Raw genomic sequence first — 8,220 nt, 5'->3', positions numbered from 1 at the left:
CCCCATCGCCAATCCCGGCACCGGGACCCCCCACCCGAGCGCGCCCTATCACATCCAGCCGCACGCGAGCCCCACCAGGCACGCGACAGCCACGCAGACGAGCGGAGACGCCACGTGGGCACCAACCCAGGGCCACAGCCCCCACCCAGCTAGCCCGGGCTGGCGGGCGGGTGCCAGGGGTCAAGTGCAGCCCATCCCTCCTCCCGCAGCTCAGCAAAGGAGCCATCGCACCCCCCCCCGGGATCCAGGGTGGTCCCCCGGGCCACGCGCACCCATCAACCGGCCGTCAGGGATGGCAAGAGGGGACGCACCACCAAACCCACGCCTACCCCCACCCCCGCCCTCCCATCCGGCCCACGAGCCACAGCCGCAGCCCCCCAACCGGCATGCCACGGGACCCCCGGGGGCCCACCAAGCCCAGGGCAGGGCAGGGTCCCCCGCCAGTGCAGGCAACACCCAGCTGATACACCGGCGCCCAGCCAGCGACCCGCGACGGAGCACAGGGCAGATATCCAGTCAGAGAAGAGAGGGGAAGGCGGAGGCAGGGGAAGGCCGAGGAGCCGCCACGGGGCGACGAAAGATAGGAGCCACAACCTCCCCAACTCCCACGTCCGGCAGCCAAGGCAGAGGGGAGGCCACGCCCCACGAGCTACGCCATAGGGAAAAAAGTGTGGGACCCACCTACCACTCTATTACTGTGGCTGCCAGGTTCCTGGCTGGCAGCCATCACTCAGCACCATGATGGGATTGTGAGGGGAGGGTAGTGCAATGTATACATTAAAATAGGAGAACTTGGCTTGGGGCAGTGGGACCGCAGCATGGAATTTCTACCCAGACGCCCATCCCACCGCCCTTTGCCGGAGCTCTCCACCGCAGTTTCTTTGTTTACCCGCAAGATAGGCACACGGTGGATTTCCTTGTGAGAGAAATCAACATGGGTTCCAAGAATGTTAGTGCTGGTGGTGAAAAAAAGGAAAAGGTGCCATTGAAATCAAGATGGAAATGATAGAAATATAAGTGGGGTGTGCACGTTCGTGAACTGGCTCGACAATACGGCCGTCGAATGTCTGCGATCTCGACAGTCCTCCTTTGACCTCCATTCGCCAGTCTATGTAAGTTAAGGTGACAATTATTATGATTGTAACATCGCCAAAAAATCGCCAGCTTCATCAGATTTTGAATCATTTATTTCAGAACTTGTGCAACACAACATGCCTACTGTCCGCTGCAACTGAACAAAGTGAAAGTAAAAAGTCCTCCCTCACTATGTCAAGTCAGCCACACGGTGCGTTCAGGTACACCACGCAAAACACATCCGCCACATTAGAACCCGATTTGTTACATTATTACAGGTATAATTATTATTATTACTATTATTATTCCGATTTTTACTCACAATTTGTTTTGCTCTGTGTAATTGCTATTTGCAATCGTACCAGCAGCATTTACTAAGGATTTAGTGTAGGTTTTTGGCCTCTGGAACAAATTAATGGAATTATAATGTATTCTTAGGGGAAAATCCTGCTCGACATACGACAATTTCAACGTACAAACAAGGTCCTGGAACGAATTAACTTTGTATGTAGAAGTACCACTGTAGTAGTCAAAATAATTATTTATAGTTGTATTTGTTATACATGCAAACTTTACAGTTAATGTTACGGTGTTTTCTTTACGAATGTATTTCACATTAGCTTGACTGAGGGATATGCCAATGTCCTGGGCCTCTTAGTTCTCATTTCTTGACGTTTTCCTCTTGTTTCTCACTAAAACATTCCTCTATTTTAATCACACAATTTAAAAAATCGCTCATGCGGAAGGTCTCGTCGAACTGTCAACTTAACGATACGTGACGATGGCTGAATGCTTCCGGAACGCACAACCTGACATTTAGCCGCGCGTTTGGAACAAAGGCAGCGGCGCCGGCTAATGAAGGAAGAACCTGACTGCTTTTTAGCAGAAGCCGCAGGCTGACTGCCTTTGACACTAATTGCAGGTGCGGCGACACTGAGTGGACCAATCACTGCTCATTATCGAATTTTATTCGCGGAGATGACGGTGTTCGGCGGCCAATGTATTCTGAACCTCTTTAACTCTTTCAGCACCGTTGAAGATGATGGACTCGGTGAAAGTGTAGCTGGAGCCCTCCCAAAAATGACATATACACTCACCGGCCACTTTATCAGGTACACCATGCTAGTAATGGGTTGGACCCCCTTTTGCCTTCAGATCTGCCTCAATTCTTTGTGGCATAGATTCATCAAGGTGCTGGAAGCATTTCTCAGAGAGTTTGGTCCATATTGACATGATGGCATCACACAGTTGGTGCAGATTTGTCGGCTGATGCGAATCTCCCGTTCCACCACATCCCAAAGATGCTCTATTGGATTGAGATCTGGTGACTGCGGAGGCCAGTTGAGTACACTAAACTCATTGTCATGTTCAAGAAACCAGTCTGAGATGATTCCAGCTTTATGACATGGCGCATTATCCTGCTGAAAGTAGACATCAGAAGTTGGGTACATTGTGGTCATAAAGGGATGGACATGGTCAGCAACAATACTCAGGTAGGCTGTGGCGTTCCAACGATGCTCAACTGGTACCAAGGGGCCCAAAGAGTGCCAAGAAAATATTCCCCACACCATTACACCACCACCAGCAGCCTGAACCGTTGATACAAGGCAAGATGGATCCGTGCTTTCATGTTGTTGACACCAAATTCTGACCCTACCATCCGAATGTCGGATCAGAAATCGAGACTCATCAGACCAGGCAACGTTTTTCTAATCTTCTATTGTCCAATTTCGATGAGCTTGTGCAAATTGTAGCCTCAGTTTCCTGTTCTTAGCTGAAAGGAGTGGCACCCAGCGTGGCCTTCTGCTGCTGTAGCCCATATGCTTCAAAGTTCGATGTACTGTGCGTTCAGAGATGCTCTTCTGCCTACCTTGGTTGTAACGGGTGGTTATTTGAGTCACTGTTGCCTTTCTATCAGCTCGAACCAGTCTGGCCATTCTCCTCTGACCTCTGGAATCAACAAGGCATTTCCGCCCTCAGAACTGCCACTCATTGGATATTTTTTCTTTTTCGGACTATTCTCTGTAAATCCTAGAGATGGTTGTGCGTGAAAATCCCAGTAGATCAGCAGTTTCTGAAATACTCAGACCAGCCCTTCTGGCACCAACAACCATGCCAGGTTCAAAGTCACTCAAATCACCTTTCTTCCCCATACTGATGCTCGGTTTAAACTGCAGGAGATTGTCTTAAACCATGTCTACATGCCTAAATGCACTGAGTTGCCACCATGTGATTGGCTGATTAGAAATTAAGTGTTAACGAGCAGTTGGACAGGTGTACCTAATAAAGTGGCCGGTGAGTGTATATATATTGTGAACACTGTATTTTCACAACTTAAAGGGTGTACAGTTTAGAGATGTCCCGATCCGATATTTGGATCGGATCGGACGCCGATAAGGGCAAAAAAATGCGCATCGGGATCGGATCGGAACACGGGAAAAATTACGATCCTGTTTTTTTTTTTAAAGTCCGGTCCGGGTTTTCCAGCTCACTGATTTACATAGTCCATTCCAGTTTTTGCTTCGGTTGCCCTAAAATCCGGTCCGCATTTTACGGCACACCTTCAACACACTACATTAACATTACCGTCTCCCAATTTACCGAGAGACTTTATCGGTAAAAATGTCAGCTGTGTGGGATCATTTCACCTTAAAGGACGACAAAGACGAAGAGGCAGAGAGCAACATATGCCACAATAAAGTCAAGCGTAGTGGTAAAGCTGTAAGAAGTTTTAATACAACCAACCTAATCAATGTGACATAGGCATTAGAGGAGCAGCCCTCTGCTGGCTTAAATCATATTTATCTAATAGGTACCAGTTTGTCAATGTAAACCAGCAATCATCACCGTACTCTAGGGTTAGTTATGGTGCCCGCAAGGATCGGTCCTCGGGCCCATCTTGTTTACGCTGTATATGCTTCCTCTAGGTAATATCATTAGAAAACATAGCATTAACTTTCATTGTTACGCTGACGACACACAACTGTATTTATCAATTGAACCTGAGCAGATCAGGCAAGTGGACAAACTGAGCACCTGCGTCCGAGATATAAATACCTGGATGAGCACTAACTATCTTCTACTTAATCCTGAAAAGACAGAAGTCCTTATAATAGGCCCGAAAAGTGTGAGAGACTCTTTAGCTGCCCAGATAGTCACTCTGGACAATGTAAGTGTAGCCTCCAGCACCACAGTTAAAAACCTAGGAGTTTTATTCGACCCTGACTTATCGTTTAAAGCTCACATTAAACAAACTTGCAGAACGGCCTTCTTTCACCTGCGCAACATAGCCAAAATTAGAAACATTTTATCTAAAAGCGATGCAGAAAAATTAATCCACGCGTTCGTTACATCGAGATTGGATTACTGTAACTCCCTACTTGCTGCTTGTCCTAAAAGTTCTCTAAAAGGTCTTCAGCTTGTCCAAAACGCAGCAGCAAGACTTTTAACAGGAACCAATAGAAGAGAGCACATCACCCCTGTGCTCCAGGCCCTTCACTGGCTTCCAGTCGAGTTTAGAATTAAATTTAAAATCCTCCTTCTTACATTTAAGACCGTTAATGGGTTAGGGCCATCTTACCTCACCGATGCTCTGGTTCCATACCGCCCCAACAGAACACTCCGCTCTCAGAATGCAGGTCTACTGGTAGTTCCCAGGGTTTCTAAAAGTACTGTCGGAGCTAGAGCCTTTAGCCACCAAGCCCCTGTTTTATGGAATCAGCTTCCAGCTAATATTAAAGAAGCCGAGACAGTCTGCACATTTAAGATTAGATTAAAAACGTTCCTATTCAACAAAGCTTATGGTCAGGCTAGTTGAAGTCGGAGTAGACTCAAAGTTTAGTCTAAGCTGCACTAGAAGCTATAAAGCTGGGGGAAGTACAGCCACTGAGTTCGATCTCCTTTTTCTCACTCTACCTACCACTTATCTTACTCTATTTCTATTTTACAATGTTAATATCTAGTTGTTTAGTCTCTTCATCACTAGTCACCCGGTGTCCCCATTCCCCCCTCCCCTCGGGGTAGGGGCTATTTTTCAGCTGCAGCCTCCTGACTGTCCGGACCCCAAGCTGGATGGACGTCCTCGTGGCTACCCCCGTCTCATCTGGCTAGATGGACCCCTTCTTGTTCCTTTACTCCACTGCATCTTTACGGACTGTAACTTCGCCTGCTAATTTCCATTAGCGGTCCTGGGGTTCCTGTCTATCCGTCCTGGGAGTGGATCTCTCCTGACTGTGGTACTCCCCAAGGTTTCTCATTTTTCTCCCGAAGACTGGAGTTTTTGGAGTTTTTCCTTGCCGACATGGAGGGTCTAAGGATGGGGGATACCCAGGACTTGAATTTATTTATTCGTCTTTGTTGCTTCATTTGCTGTTTCTGATTGTGTATCATATTGCCTCTGCAAAGCCCTTTGAGACATCATTGTTGTGATCTAGGGCTATACAAATAAAACTGAATTGAATTGAATCAAGCATTTAGCGAAATACCACCACAAACAATATGAGGAGTATGTTAAGAAAACCGAAGACAAAAAGAAAGGTCCTACGCAACTACCACTGGCAGAAACTTTTGCTATGCGTGACAAACTGCCATTGACAGTCCCAAAACCCAGGGAATAACAAAAGTCATTGCCGAAGAATTCATTCTGGATGACGAGCCATTATCTCACGTGAGTAAAGACGCACCATCCAACACGCGATTCGGCCGTGGAAGATTCGAGAACAATTCACAAACATCCGAATTCCGATTATTGAAATATGTCAAGTAAAGCGGAACTAATACACAGCGCGGTCTTCGGGATGCAATGAGAAACTGACCGCATTGTGTCCCGAAAGTAAACATAACTTGTCTTACACCCGGGTAATGCCAATGCTCAACTCACGGCTTTCGCTCAACTCATGCCGCTGGATAAAAAACACAAGAATACCTGACTGCTGCTGACAGCCGCTACAAACTACGTCAACGTCGTTTTATTGGAGATAATAGATATCATATGTATATAGAACCAGATGCTACACGACAGACTTGACTGCGTTAGCAACATTGAAGTATGGAAAACCAGATGCGTGAGTAAACAGCCGCCATCTTAAAGCGGAAGACTTCCCTAGTAGGCTGTTGTGAACCTTCCAAGCGAACCTTATTATCTTTTTATCTAAAATACTCCTAAATTGGCGAAATCTTGACTTGAATCTATCTTCAAAACAGTTTTGAAACTTTCACATGTCGAAAGTAGACAGAAGGGAAATTATGGAATAACGGGAGCAATTTTAACAACTTTAACAGTTGATTCGCAAAATTAAATGAATGTAGTTTAAAGCTGCTGATACAGAATGGGGACTTGAGTAGTTTATTTACTGTTTTAAAATGTTAACTTGATACTGAAATAGTCGTTTATTTAAACCTGAGAGGCTTTTCATACAATTTTTGTAACTAATGCACGAAACATTAAAAGCATCTAATAGCTTGTGGGATTTGTGGGATTTTCCACTGAGGTTGTTGGTGTGTTTTGCTTTTTTAAGACAGTTTACAATATTATTTGCACGTTTTACTGACTGACTATGCCATTTCTGTTTGTTATTTATAATGCTTTGTGTTTGTCACTGAATAAACAGGTCAGTTTCTTGTTACCAACCCCGGTGTGTTATTCAAACTCACCTAATTCAGCTGGCTAGTTGTTATCAAGAGTACTAAAACCTTTTTTCAACATGAGTCTGACAAGTAAGTAAGGAGGCTAAATAACTTTAAACTTTAACACATGCTCAGATAGGTCGGTATCGGCCAGTATCGGTATCGGATCGGAAGTGCAAAACAATATCGGTATCGGATCGGAAGTGCAAAAACCTGGATCGGGACATCCCTACAGTTTATTTCTAATTAGAAATGAATAATAAATCATCCTTATAGCACTTGTTGTATTTTGTTTAACAAATAGACCACTTGAGAGCAAATGAACCACCATGAAGCTTTGAATCAATTGGCTGCTTCAAGAATACTCAAGAGCAAATGAACCACCATGAAAAAAAATCACCGAAAAGAAATTGGAGAAATCGATACGTTCCCCAAGGGCCCGTTGAGTCCTGCTCACATTTGTCTTTTTCAGGTTCTTGCTGCCAATGAGTCGAAGCTTACAGTTATTGCATGTTTATTCATCATTTAACGATTTTATAATTGTATTAAGAACTCAGTGTCTTTTAATTGAAATATCATACATCTTCTATAGTTCACGTTTTTAAAAATAAAAGCATTGGTTTTTTTTCCAGTTGCCTTTTTTGTACCAACAATGAACGCTTCAAAAACTGAACCGAAATGACAGTTTCGTGTACTGTAGCAACCCAAGTAAGCGTGAACTGTCTGCCTCGTGAGTGCCACAAAATAGCAGGTGGTTAATTCCAGAAACCGTTGGCCAGAAACCAAGAGAAGTTTTTTTCCCAAAGGAAATTTGCCGCCCTTGGCAAAGACAATAGAAAATGTGCTATTGTTTAAGAAAAAAAAAAAAAAAATGTTGAATTTTTCGTGTACTGAAGCTTTCGTATCTGCGTTGTTGTCGATCAGTGAAGTGAAGCCAAGCAAATAGTGCCAAGAAAGTACTCGACTTGGAGGGTTTTGCATGAATTTGAAGCATGAACTCTGGAAAACGATTGCGAGTAGGTCCTGGGGGCGGGGCTTATGTTGCGGAAGGAGCGAGCGAGCGAGCGACGTTTCTTCCCTCCAGGCGGACGTTCAAACCTCTTTGATGATGCGTTTTTTTTTTCCTAAGCTGCTTGAACTTGTTTTTTTCATCGTGACTTCATCCCCAGTCACTTTATTATTTATTAAAAAATCTGAATATGAAAAATGTAGCTTCAATCATTTTGAAAAGTGTTCTTAAAAAAAAAAAAAAAAAAAACGACAAATTCTGCCATTGACTATTTACTATTATTACTATTAAGTGGTATAGATATATTTAATTTTTTTGTATTTTAAATGCGTTTTATTTTGTAAAACATTTGAATAATTATAATAAATATTTTTGATTTAAAGTCATGTTTTTTTTAACCCTCCCACCCCCCAATATTTTAATTTAATTTTAATTTTTTAGTTATTTTTTAATTATTTTTTAAAAATATTATTTTAACTTAAAAAAATATTAAAAAGTTTTATAATTTGGGC

This window comes from Corythoichthys intestinalis, chromosome 7 (genome assembly GCF_030265065.1).
Source record: "Corythoichthys intestinalis isolate RoL2023-P3 chromosome 7, ASM3026506v1, whole genome shotgun sequence".
NCBI classification, from domain to species: domain Eukaryota; kingdom Metazoa; phylum Chordata; class Actinopteri; order Syngnathiformes; family Syngnathidae; genus Corythoichthys; species Corythoichthys intestinalis.
Note: the sequence above shows the minus strand (reverse complement) of the source record.